The sequence below is a fragment of the Esox lucius genome, chromosome 21 (assembly GCF_011004845.1).
Source record: "Esox lucius isolate fEsoLuc1 chromosome 21, fEsoLuc1.pri, whole genome shotgun sequence".
Classification (NCBI taxonomy): Eukaryota; Metazoa; Chordata; class Actinopteri; order Esociformes; family Esocidae; genus Esox; species Esox lucius.
Window position 1 is genome coordinate 7533022 of NC_047589.1, and position 13746 is coordinate 7546767.

The window sequence follows — 13746 nt, forward strand, 5'->3', positions numbered from 1 at the left end:
TTATGAACAAGCCAACTACATAACTGGTCTGTTTCAGTTAAGAACATTCCATGAGAGGATGCATCTTGATCAATAAACAGTCAGGCAAATGGGGGTCGTGACTGGCTGGGATATCTCTAGAAAGCAGAGGCGGTTAATTCCTGGTAAAACATTAGCTATTTCCAGAAGAGTAAAATCTATTAGAAGTTGTTTGTGCACTACTATAAGAGACCACAGCCTGCTATATTTTTTTTTATAGGTGAGCGCTCTACCGGCTGGCTGTGGTGTAATAGTGCATGTTCTTGCCAACCGTGGTTACACATCCCCATCTAGTGATTCTCTGCAGTGCTCTGCAGTGCTCTGCCAGCAGTGTGACATGGAAGTAAAAATCATTAACAGCAATGTCATGTACAATGTGTACGGGGTAGGCAAAAAGATTCAGCCACATGGATGGTCTTGGAGCTGGACTATAATGATATATTACATAATATTCATAAATATGTATATATTATTCTTTTACCAAAAAGTTTGGATGGCCAAGAAGGTATACTCTGGGGAAACAAAGAGCTGAAAGAGAGAGGAAAAGCGAGAGAGAGAGAAGAGAACTGTGAGAGAATGGGAAAAGGAGAAAGAGAGAGAGAAGAGAGCTGTGAGAGAATGGGAAAAGGAGAAAGAGAAGGGAGCTGTGAGAGAATGGGAAAAGGAGAAAGAGAGAGAGAAGGGAGCGGTGAGAGAATGGGAAAAGGAGAAGAGCTCAATCAACACTGAGCTCAATCAAATGTTCCCGAAGGAAACTGTAGAGACAGCACCTGTTACACAGGATTCAGATTAGTCAATGACAAAAGCAACATGCCAATTTACCTCCCTTAATGAGACACATACGCACTGAATCCCCAACCTCTGGGATCCACCACATCCCACCTGCCTCAGGTATACTGCGAGATCACCTACTTTAAAAACATTGTGGTGAACAGGAAAATATGGCCTGTGTCCCAATTGCATATAGTACCATTACGTTCATCTTCAGGGACCATTTAATGGTTATGAGGTATTTACTAGCTTCAAGTCATGAATACTGATAGGGATTATAATGTTGCAGTGGTCCCCCCTGCCAATTCACAACAGTTTAGAGGCAAATTTACAGTATGAATTCTAATTGAATTACCACCCCCGTGTTGGACACCGCTGAGCAAGCATGCTGGCTATCAGTTTCAGATGATGATGGCCTCCTCATCAGACCAGATGTACTGTATTATTTGAGCATGAGGATACATTTGTCAGAAGGTTACTTAAACAAGGGAAGGGGATTTGTGTGATTAAAACATTGAGGCACACACACAACCTCTTTGTTATGCTAACCTAAACCTAACCCCTAAACATAACTCCTAAACTCCAAACCCTATACATTATCCTTAACCCACATTTTTAATATAACTTTAAGGGGTTAAATTTAACTCCAAATTCAAAACATGGCCTTTGTCCTTGTTTTACTGTCCTTAAGGGGAATATGGGGGATTTCCAGTCTGATTAAGGTAGTGATGAAAGCACACAAATGCACACACTCAAAACCTCTTCCTGGAAATCAATGTTAATTCCAGTATGTAAGAAAAATGTTAACACTTGGACTGCACAGGTGGTGTAATTTATACATGTCACCACAAGAGGAGCTAATTTCAGAACTTTAAGAAGCTGTGACTCTAGTGTTGAAGGCTTTAATCCAAAGACTGCCCCCTTACATAGCCCAGCCCAAACTTCCCTTAACCCAGAACTTATACTGTCCCTTTAGCGGGGATGGGCAGTATTTATGATATATGTATTTCAAATACGTATTTCAAATACAAAATAGGATTTGGTCATTTGTTTTTGAATGTGTTGATGAAAATGGCTTCATATTTTGTATCAAAATACTTTAGTGTTTTGTATTTTAATATCCATAAAAATGCTAACTCTGATTGGTGCATACTCAGTAATTTACCCAGACCTATTGAGATCAGAACAGAAAATGTATCCATACCTGAAGAAGAAGGTCTAGGTGGGAAACGTGTAGGTTGCCAGCTTTCCATAGATGTTTTTGTAGAAATTGCTACAATTTTTAACAGTTCATGTTAAGTTTTAGTGTTCATTGAGTAGCCTAGGCTACATTGTTTACCTATTTACGTAATGTTCTAGCTAACTATTTGACCTAAGTTGCAGCCCTCACAGGTAACGTTATGTTTTCTTCGGTTGTACACAAAGATACAAGATAGGGTATGAGATTGTATCCTAATTGAAGAAGCTGTTTAGTAGGATAATGATTTTACATACTATTGCATGAATGACTGCCTGGCACATCATTTATTATTATATTTATGATTAACAATCAGATCCTTAATTACTTAGAAACTAGTTGAGATGAGATTCAACACTGTCATCACTTCTAGGCTGCTCAACAAACTCCATGACCTAGGGATCAGCCCCTGTTCTCTGCACCTGGACTTTGGACTTCCTAACCAACAGACCTCAGTCTGTCAGGTTAGACAACTTCACCACCTCCACCCTGATCCTGAACACTGGTGTTCCACAAGGCTGCGTGCTGAGCCCCCTCCTGTACTCCCTCTTCACCCATGACTACATTCCTGTACACAGCTCCAACACCATTGACAAGTTAGCAGATTACACAAGTCAGCCTACAGGAAGAAAATCAAGTGCCTGGCGGCATGGTGCACTGATGACAACCTGGCCCTCAATGCAAAGAAAACCAAGGAGCTCGTTGTGGATTACAGGAAATCTAAAGGCTGCAGTCACGCCCCAGTTCTCATCAATGGCACTGAGGTGGAGCGTGTACAGCTTCAAATTCCTTGGCGTCCACACCTCTCCTGGTCCCTCAACACCTCAGCCCTGGTCAAAAAGGTGCAGCAGCACCTGCACTTCTTGAGGAGGCTGAAGAAGGCCTGTCTGTCTTCCCAGATCCTTGTGAACTTTTACCACTGCACAATCGAGAGCATTCTGTCTAACTGCACCACAGTGTGGTTTGGTGTTTGCTCTGTAGCTGACCGGAAGGCCTTGCAATGGGTGATGAAAACCACCCAAAACATCACTGGTGCCAGCTCCCAGCCATCACAGACCTCCAGCGCAAGTGTTGTCTGCGCAATGCAGGCCGCATCATCAGGGACCCTTCCATCCCACAAACGGTTTGCTCTCTTACCATCAGGCAGGCCGTACAGGTCTCTTCGATCTCACACCAGCAGAGAAATATTAAGTTCTGCTTTTCTGATGTATCAAATACTTACAGTGGGGAGAACAAGTATTTGATACACTGCCGATTTTGCCGATTTTCCCACATACAAAGTATGTACAAGTCCAGAAAAAAATCCAGAAAATCACATTGTATGATTTTTAAGTAATTTTATTACATTACATAATTATTTGATACATCAGAAAAGCAGAACTTAATATTTGGTACAGAAATCTTTATTTGCAATTACAGAGATCATACCATTCCTGTAGTTCTTGACCAGGTTTGCACACACTGCAGCAGGGATTTTGGCCCACTCCTCCATACAGACCTTCTCCAGATCCTTCAGGTTTCGGGGCTGTCGCTGGGCAATATGGACTTTCAGCTCCCTCCAAAGATTTTCTATTGGGTTCAGGTATGGAGACTGGCTAGGCTACTCCAGGACCTTGAGATGCTTCTTACGGAGCCACTCCTTAGTTGCCTTGGCCGTGTGTTTCGGGTCATTGTCATGCTGGAAGACCCAGCCACGACCCATCTTCAATGCTCTTACTGAGGGAAGGAGGTTGTTGGCCAAGATCTCGTGATACATGGCCCCATCCATCCTCCCCTCAATACGGTGCAGTCGTCCTGTCCCCTTTGCAGAAAAGCATCCCCAAAGAATGATGTTTCCACCTCCATGCTTCACGGTTGGGATGGTGTTATTGGGGTTATACTCATCCTTCTTCTTCCTCCAAACACGGCAAGGGGAGTTTAGACCAAAAAGCTCTATTTTTGTCTCATCAGACCACATGACCTTCTCCCATTCTTCCTCTGGATCATCCATTGTCATTGGCAAACTTCAGACGGGCCTGGACATGCGCTGGCTTGAGCAAGGGGACCTTGCGTGCGCTGCAGGATTTTAATCCATGACGGCGTGTGTTACTAATGGTTTTCTTTGAGACTGTGGTCCCAGCTCTCACCAGGTCGTGCTGTGTAGTTCTGGGCTGATCCCTCACCTTCCTCATGATCATTGATGGCCCACTGTACAGTGGGGAGAACAAGTTTTTGATACACTGCCGATTTTGCAGGTAACAAGTTCAAACATGTGCAGTTAATACAGGTAATGAGTGGAGAACAGGAGGGCTTCTTAAAGAAAAACAAACAGGTCTGTGAGAGCCGGAATTCTTACTGGTTGGTAGGTGATCAAACACTTATGTCATGCAATAAAATGCAATAAAATGCAAATTAATTACTTAAAAATCATACAATGTGATTTTCTGGATTTTTGTTTTAGATTCTGTCACTCACAGTTGAAGAGTACCTATGATATAAATTACAAGTAAATTACTTGTTCTCCCGACTGTATGTATCATTTGTAAAGAAAACATGAGTGACCAGGCAAAACACGTCTTTTATTTCTTATGGGATTCACATTCAACTGTAGGTCATAACAGAATGGCACAATCATAAAACAAAACATGGCAACAAAGAAAAAAATTAACTGACCCCTGTTCAAAAGTCTGCATACCCTTAGTTCCTAATACTGTTTATTGCCCCCTTTAGCATCACTGACAGCGTGCAGTCTTTTGTAATAGTTGTCTATGAGTAATAGTTGTCACACCCTCAAAACATCCATTGCTTCACAGTGGGAATGGTATTCTATTCACTATAAGCCTTGTTGACCCCTCTCCAAACATAGCGCTTATGGTTGTGACCTTAAATCTCTATTTTGGTCTCCAAATTACAGTGTGCCAGAAGCTGTGAGGCGTTTCAAAATGTTGTTGGGTATATTGTAACCAGGCTTTTTTGTGGCACTGGCGCAGTAAAGGCTTCTTTCTGGCAGCTCAACTATGGAGCTCATTTTTGTTTAGGTATCATCGCATTGTGCTCCTTGAAACAACCACAGACCAGCCTGTATTTCCCCTGAGTTTACCTGTGGGTTTTTCTTTGTTTTAACTGGCATTTGCTTTGGATATCTTTTTATATCCTTTTCCATCTTTATTAAGTTCCATTACCTTGTTACATAGGTCTTTTGACAGTTAATTTTTGCTCCCCATAGCTCAGTATCCAGCCTGTTCACTGCATCCACGTGAGAAATAAACTCATTGATTATTTATACACGGACACTAATTGCAATTTAAAAAGCCGCATGTGTGGGAAATTCACCATTAATTGCCATTTTCCTGTGTATCTCACCTTGTGTGTCTCCTTGTGTGTCATTTTGTGTGTCTGTAACAAGGCCAAACATTCAAGGGTATGTAAACTTTTGATCAGGGTCATTTGGGTGATTTCTGTTATCATTATGATTTAAGGAGCCAAACAACTATGTGATAATACATTGTTTCATATGATCACTATCCTTAAATAAAATACAGTATCTTTGCATGATCAGTCATATTTTCAAAATCAATGCCAACATTTCACAGTTTCTGCCAGGGTATGCAAACCTATTATCACAAAAAAAAAGAATGAATTCTTATCATGATACATTTTCTTTGTCTTCCACAATTATTACATTGAAAAAAAATTGAAATGTTGCATTTACATAAGTATTCAGACACTTTGCTTTGGCACTTGAAATTCAGCTCAGGTGCATCTTGTTTTAATTGATCCTCGAGATGTTTCTACAAGTTGATTGCATGTCAGCACAGGCTTACTTCTTTAGATAGAGGTAGTCCAGATGGATTGCAGTTCACCAGGGTACATTTAACTGTTTGCACATGATTTGGAAAAGCACATCCTTGTCTAGATAAGGTTGCAGAGATGACCGTGCATGTCACAGTGAAAAACAAGCCATGAGGTCAGAGGAATTGTCCTAGAGCTCTGACAGAGGATTGTGTTGAGGCACAGATCTAGAGGGTACCAAAAGTTTCTGCAACATTGAAGGTCCCAAGAACTTTATCGAGTATATTGTATAGATTGATGAAGAAAAAAAATCAATTCAATCCATTTTAGAATAAGGTTATAATTTAATAATATTTGTAAAAAGTGAAGGGGCCTGAATACTTTCTGAAAGCACCATATGTTAACACTAGGGGCCTAGTTAAAAAGTGTGGAAGAAAGTTGATTGGGGAGGAGGAAATAACTGGATTACAGTCACCATCTAGATTACACTGTGGCTTTCCCATAACCTAACATAACTAATTGCCTGCTATCATATCTAGGTACTTGTGTGCCATGGGACCACAGAGACTGAGGACACCATTTTAACGGCACAGGAATGGTCCTCATTATAATAGATTTAGACAAAGATTTAGAAAGTATAAAAGCTGTTGTTATCATTTTGTTCTATATTTAAGTGTGATATATCTCCATACTATTGCTATAACAAAGATATTCCTGTTTTTCCAAAGAATTTGGTCCGTTTGTGCCTCATGAGAGACCCGCGCAAAAGACCCAACCTGGAGCAGATCCTCTCTCACAGCTGGATGTCAGACATGAAATACAAAGCAGCTCTACAAGGAACACTTTTGTGGAACCTGAAGGGAAACTCCAATTCTATTTGCAAGACATCTCTGGGTTCTGCTCCTCTTTTGGTGAAAGAGCTTAAAGAGGAGAATGTAACAGGGATGACGCTTGAAAACTACCTTCGCTTTTTGCCTGAAGTCAACAGAGAGGATACAGAAACTCGCCATAAGAACAACTTCATGTTTCCACAGACATCAGTGTTTTAGAACTGAACTGAGAGAGAACTGGACCTTCAGAAAGACACCAATGTGACCAGTTTGCATCCTTTGTACTGCACAGACTTTGAGAGATTGTTTAGGGATGTGGTTGTAAATGTTGCTACTTAAGAACTGACAACCAAACTACCCCTTTACAAAACCTTCCCTTTTACTAGCTGATCGAGGAATGACAAAGACAGTTTTAACTTAAGAAATTAAATGAAGCATCTCAAATTATGTACCACTGTATTAGATTAGATGTTTTCTCTAAATAGTTGACTTTATACTGACTACGATATGTCAGTGGTTTGATAATTCAATAATGCATCTGTACATAATATCAAATATAGAACCGGTTTCCTACGTGTAAGTTGATGTGTAATGTTTCAAATAATATTTTTCTACCAAATGAATCAGAGTATATATTACCAATTTAAACTGGTCCTGCCAAATCTCAGGTGCTATATGTGCCTACTTTCTATTTGTCTAAGAAAATGCTACAAGATGGTGGAATACCCACTCAACAAAAAGAGTATGGGAAGATAGTTATCATGTCTGATGAAAACACTAAGTAACAAACATGTATATACTTTTTAAATACATCCACAATTTGTCTACCAATTTGGAACGCTTTGCTTTGATCAAACTACACATGTATTTTATGGATCCAGATAAAAACATCTCGAGGCAATCAACATTATGAAGTTAATTAAGAATTACATTTAAAAAGAAAGTTTTTGGATGTTTTTTTGCCAAAATTCGAATTAGCAGGAAATCATCATGGAGGACTTTATATGTTTTTAGGGCAATTTTTTTATGATGACAAGCAGTGTTGGGGAAAGTTTTCAAAGTAACTAATTATGTTACTTGCTGTAGAAAGTAAGGCATTAAGTTAATTTGTTACTTGAAGATAAGTTCTTTGATTCTATATTCATGTGTTGGTCATTTATGCCCAAAAAGCAGAGATTTTATATAATTACATAGTTGGGTATTCCACAATCAGTGTCACTCAGCAGCATATAACATTAGCCTACCATTATACAGGAAGTGACCAAAACATATACCATAATGCCAAATAATATCTGCGTTAGTTCTTTTATCAAGAATCTCTTAAATCAATAAATGATTTTGTATTGCAAGTGCCTCCACATTTTCAGGCCAGTATTTAGTCAGCCACCAATTGTGCAAGTTCTCCCACTTAAAAAGATGAGAGAGGCCTGTAATTTTCATCATAGGTACACTTCAACTATTAGAGACAAAATGAGAAAAGAAAATCCAGAAAATCACATTGTAGGATTTTTAATGAATTAATTGGTAAATTCCTCTGTAAAATTTGTATTTGGTCACCTACAAACAAGCAAGATTTCTGGCTCTCACAGACCTGTAACTTCTTCTTTAAGAGGCTCCTCTGTCCTCCACTCGTTACCTGTATTAATGGCACCTGTTTGAACTTGTTATAAGTATAAAAGACACCTGTCCACAACCTCAAACACTCCAAACTCCACTAAGGCAAAGCCCAAAGAGCTGTCAAAGGATGCCAGAAACAAAATTGTAGACCTGCACCAGGCTGGGAAGACTGAATCTGCAATAGGTAAGCAGCTTGGTGTGAAGAAATCAACTGTGGGAGCAATTATAAGAAAATGGAAAGAATGAATGGGGCCATGTATCGTGAGATTTTGAGTGAAAACCTTCCATCAGCAAGGGCATTGAAGATGAAACGTGGTTGGGTCTTTCAGCATGACAATGATCCCAAACACACAGTCCGGGCAACGAAGGAGTGGCTTCGTAAGAAGCATTTCAAGGTCCAGGAGTGGGCTAGCCAGTCACCAGATTTCAACCCCATAGAAATCTTTGGAGGGAGTTGAAAGTCTGTGTTGCCAGCGACAGCCCCAAAACATCACTGCTCTAGAGATCTGCATGGAGGAATGGGCCAAAATACCAGCAACAGTGTGTGAAAACCTTGTGAAGACTTACAGAAAATTTTTGACCTCTGTCATTGCCAACAAAGGGTATATAACAAAGTATTGAGATGAACTTTTCTTATTGACCAAATACTTATTTTCCACCATAATTGAACAATAAATTCATAAAAAATCCTACAATGTGATTTTTCTGGATTTTGTTTCTCATTTTGTCTCTCATAGTTGAAGTGTACCTATGAAGAAAATTACAGGCCTTTCTCACCTTTTTAAGTGGGAGAACTTGCACAATTGGTGGCTGACTAAATACTTTTTTGCCCCACTGTATATGTGCAGACTTCAATACTAGATAGATCCATTGTGATGAACAATGAGGAACAAAAATAACAGCTGTACACTGTACACTGTAAACATACCTTCTCAAAAAGAAAATAGCAATTTGAAATCTCTTTGCAATAATGTGCATAATCCATTAATGTTTCATGGTGTTATTCAGAGGTGAATAATTACTACATCTGTTTTTGAAATGATTCAGAAAAGTCGCGTTTAGAAACAGAACATTTAGATATTAATTGACTATAAGCTATAGTTGACAAAATGTTTCTCTGCTTAAATAAACGACCACTATTAAACCACTATTAATTAACATATCCCGTATTCGAATGCCATGTGGGCTACACAACATTTATTAATGGAATGAAAGCATGCTCTTGTGAATCCCAAACAATGAACGATAAATTAGAAATGTCCTAAAGTTATGATTTGCAAAATAACAAAACCTTTTACCATATATGTTTTTATTTATTAGGGCAAGCTAACTAAATCAGCAGCAATTAAATATGCAAGCAGTATTTCTGGGTTTTAGCAGTGTAACCACTGTGGCAACACTGAGAGAAATGAGACACTTCCCCATAATTAGCTTCTCCATTCTTTAATGAGTGTATTTGAATAAGACAAGGCCAGACCATCACTCTATAAGAGATTTGTTGAAATCCAACACCCAAAGTATTTGAAATACATTTTGGAACCCAAGGATGTGAAATATGTGTGAAAATGATCAAACTTTTATTATTGATTAGTTAACTAGACCATCCAGAAACAACTTGTAGTTTCCCCTATAAAACGTATGTCTTGTCACTGGTGATGGTGAAGCCAGGGATTTCCAAGGCCCTCACCTCATTGATGGGGAATCGTTGCTGGAGAGGTGCATGCCAGAAGCTAGGTGCCCTCCTCTATTCTGTCGATCTCTTATTTTTTTCCTTTCTTCCTCTTTTCTTATTCCCTCCTCTCCATTTCTTTTTTTCCTCTCCTCTCTCCTAGTCCACTCTGGTCTATTCTCTCCTCTTCCATGTCCCGTGCTGGCTCCCCCCTATTAACACTGTCTCTTCCCTCCCCTGCTTAGTAAAGTGATGCATACACTTTTACAGAGCAAAACAGAGCATAAGGTGTTAAAGACGGTACTAATAATTTCTCCTAATTAAGGTTATTCAGGTTCAAGTAAATAAATAATTTAATTCAGACTGTCATCAGTCTAGCTATAGTTATCTGACACTCTTGTCCCTGCTCCCCCTTTCTCTTTTGCTGCAATGGCTGAAAATATTTCCACAAACTCACCTCAAAAAAATAATCGAATCAAAACAGATACTGTACATTCCCGTTGCACTTAACGTTGGATGAACAACTTGCTAGCATGGGGTAATAGTACTGCCAAACGTAATAGTAATAGTACTGCCAAACGTCTGTGTTTCTCAGTGTAACTGGGGATTCAACACTGGAAGCAGTATTGATAGCTACATCTAAATGTTGCGAGAATAATTTGTGTGTTAACTGAAAAATTAGCTAGTTAACATAGTCCAGCCAACATATGGCTGGTACCGTGCATTCCTCTGTGGTGGCTGTTGTGATCTCGACATCTCCTTCCTGCTGAAGAGGCATTCTGACAGTCTAAAATATTCAACAGTCTAAAATATTTTTTAGAATGCGTTCAAATTTTGCCCTAAATCGCTCATATGTTGATTTTTTCATATGCACATTTTTGCACAGTTGCATTAAGCTTCAGGCCACAAAGCATTGAAGGATTTCGTCAAATAGGTCCGAAAAACTGTTAATTTTCTCAAAACTATTAAACTCACTGCACAGTGGTGTCATATTCTGATCAGGAATAAATATCACATGTTCAATGTATACATCCTTTTCCATATTATCCAACATGACTTTATGGCGCATTGGTTAGAAGTGCGCTTTGGGAAGGGAAATTAGAAAGTATGATTGTCTCTCACATTCTTTTTGCCTTTCCAGCTAGCATTTGGCCCCGTGTTGTGGAAATTCTGAAACCTGATGCATTCTTAATGATTAAAGGACTGAGTCCCCTTGTTTAGGTAAATAGATGAGTGTGGGAGAGGGGATCTGGTATATGTCTTAGGGGGCATTCTTTATTGGTAACAGTAGATTATAGGGTTAATCGTAAATCTGCCTATCTGTAGGTTGTCCAGATGAAGTCCCCCTCAAGGGTTGAGAAAGTTAACCAGATGGGGGAGGACAACATGTGACTTGTTTGAAACCTAGGACATGTGATAGAACAGAGGGAATGTGTTTTTACCACACCCCTTTTTCTATGTAATATATACGGATTGTGCATGTATTGAGTTAGAGACTCCTTGGACGATTATGTTTTGTAAGCGGTTGACGCATCTCTCTTATTTGCAAATAAATAATCAATAAACTGTTAATTGTGCCGAGAGTATTTCATCTCTGTACTTCCTTCTTAAAGAGTTCTGATCGATAAAATTACCATCACACCCATTCTAATGTTTTGTATTTATTAAGATATGTCTGATATCGTCTACTAGCTTATGTAATCCAATCGTCAATGTAGTTGGTAAAGTTACAGTAGCTAGCTAGCAAATTTGCAGAGGAAGTAGCTTGTAGTTAGCTGCCATCATTGCCGTGTAATGCTTGTCCTGATAGCTAGCTAGCAAAGGGGCATTTAACAATGTTGATGTAGCTTGGTATGGCTAATTAAATTGTTAATTTGATATGTGGAGTAAGTTAAGGTTGATCTACTACAGTAATTTTAAATTAGACTCTGGACATCTCTATAACATCAACAAAATGTGATGGGTGGTCATACTGTATGTGATTAACATTTGTAATTTAAATATTGTTTGTATATTATTTAGTGTTTGTGTATTTCAAGGAATTCCTTTTCAGGATGCATTGATTTATGCTTCTGCACTAGGCAGAATAATATAAACAGTGTCTCAAAGTAAAATATTGCATCTTTTCCCTCAATTTTTAAGTTGCATAATATAATACTTAGGGAAATTCCAACACTCATCGAGATTTTGCAAACTCAAAAGACTTGTACCAAACTTTCAACACATAAACATCAAAGTGTAAAAAATATATGATATTTATTAGCAAAACATTACACCATCCGTTTTCAGTAGCTGATTTTGTATAAATAAAGTGGACATAACCAACTTGCCACCTTTCTGCCACCCCATGTAAAAAGTTCTAGAAATGCCACTGGCCCGTTCAGGACAACACTGCCCCTTTAACCCAGTTGAAATCTGCTGCTTAAACCTAGGTCAGTACTATACCGCTAACCTGGGCCAACACTGCAACTCCAACCTGGGCCAACACTGTCCCTCTAACCTGGGCCAACACTGCCCCTCCAACATGGGCCAACAATGCCCCTCTAACCTGGGCCAACAATGCCCCTCCAACCTGGGCCAACACTGCCCCTCTAACCTGGGCCAACACTGCCCCTCTAACCGAGAGCTAAGGTGGTTGCAGTACCCAATTTGATACAGTTTTTAACCTAGGACAATAGGCTCTGTGCACAAGCGTATGGACGAAGTTCAGCTTTAGCCAGATGTCGGCATATAAGTTTCCAGTTTACTTAAGGCGATCACCTGCGTCGCCCAAAATTTCAGTTTTTAGTTGATGTCTCCAAGACCTGCCTAAAATAAGCATTAGTGATGTCCATCGAATTGTTGATGCCTGGTCCCTTGCTCTAACAAGCAAGCGGAACAAGGGATTCAAACTCTACATATCGAGTTATCTGCACAACTACGAGGGTAAGTAGTTTACTATGGCGTAAGCTAGTTAGCGATTTGTTCCTTTTTAGTGTAGTATTAGGCAAAAAAAAATCGCATTTTCTGACTATTTCTAGTCTAGCGTTTGAAGCCATTGAATGGCGCAAGCCATATTTTATTAAAAAGAGGGCATTCTTCTGATTAAAATGATGCCCCACTTGTACCTTGAAACTTAAATGAGTCACGTACATTGTATTTCTTTTTTTTCGTACAACAGCATCATTCATCTTGTTGTGAGTTTAGGTGTTTACTAATGCGGATGAGTATTAGTAAGTAAACCGGAAACTGCAATGCAGAATTCTAGACAAAAGCGGAAGTTCGTTACTGCTGGTGCACAGAGCCTATACTGGGTTACATGACAACAATGTTTCACTATTCCCGTTTGATAATGACTATTTAACATAGGGTTAGTGGGACAATGTTGTACTATGTGATGCAATCAATTTACCCCAGAAACACAATGTTCAATGAATACAGTCTGATACTGACTATTTATGCTCCGACCATATTGACATTTTACTACAGACAACACCAATTTAACTTGTGAAAACACCGTCCCTCTACCCCAGTCTAATACTGATTGTTTAACCTAGCGCAATAATGATTTACAAAAAAAAAACATTGACGTTTTACCAGTGGTTTACTAAGTCTACTTTTAGTCAAACAACGTTCCGGTTCGTATTTTAGGGCATGCCTTATTAACACATACATTTTCATGAACATAGTTTAGTGTGCGATTTGTCCGTTCCTGCCCTTATTTTATCTCAAGTCAAGCACTGCTATTTACCCCAAATAACACTGCCACTTTAACTCAGGACAATGCTGACCATTTAACCCAGCCCACATTTCAAAACAGCACAGTCAAAGCATTGCGGTCTGGATTTGGAATG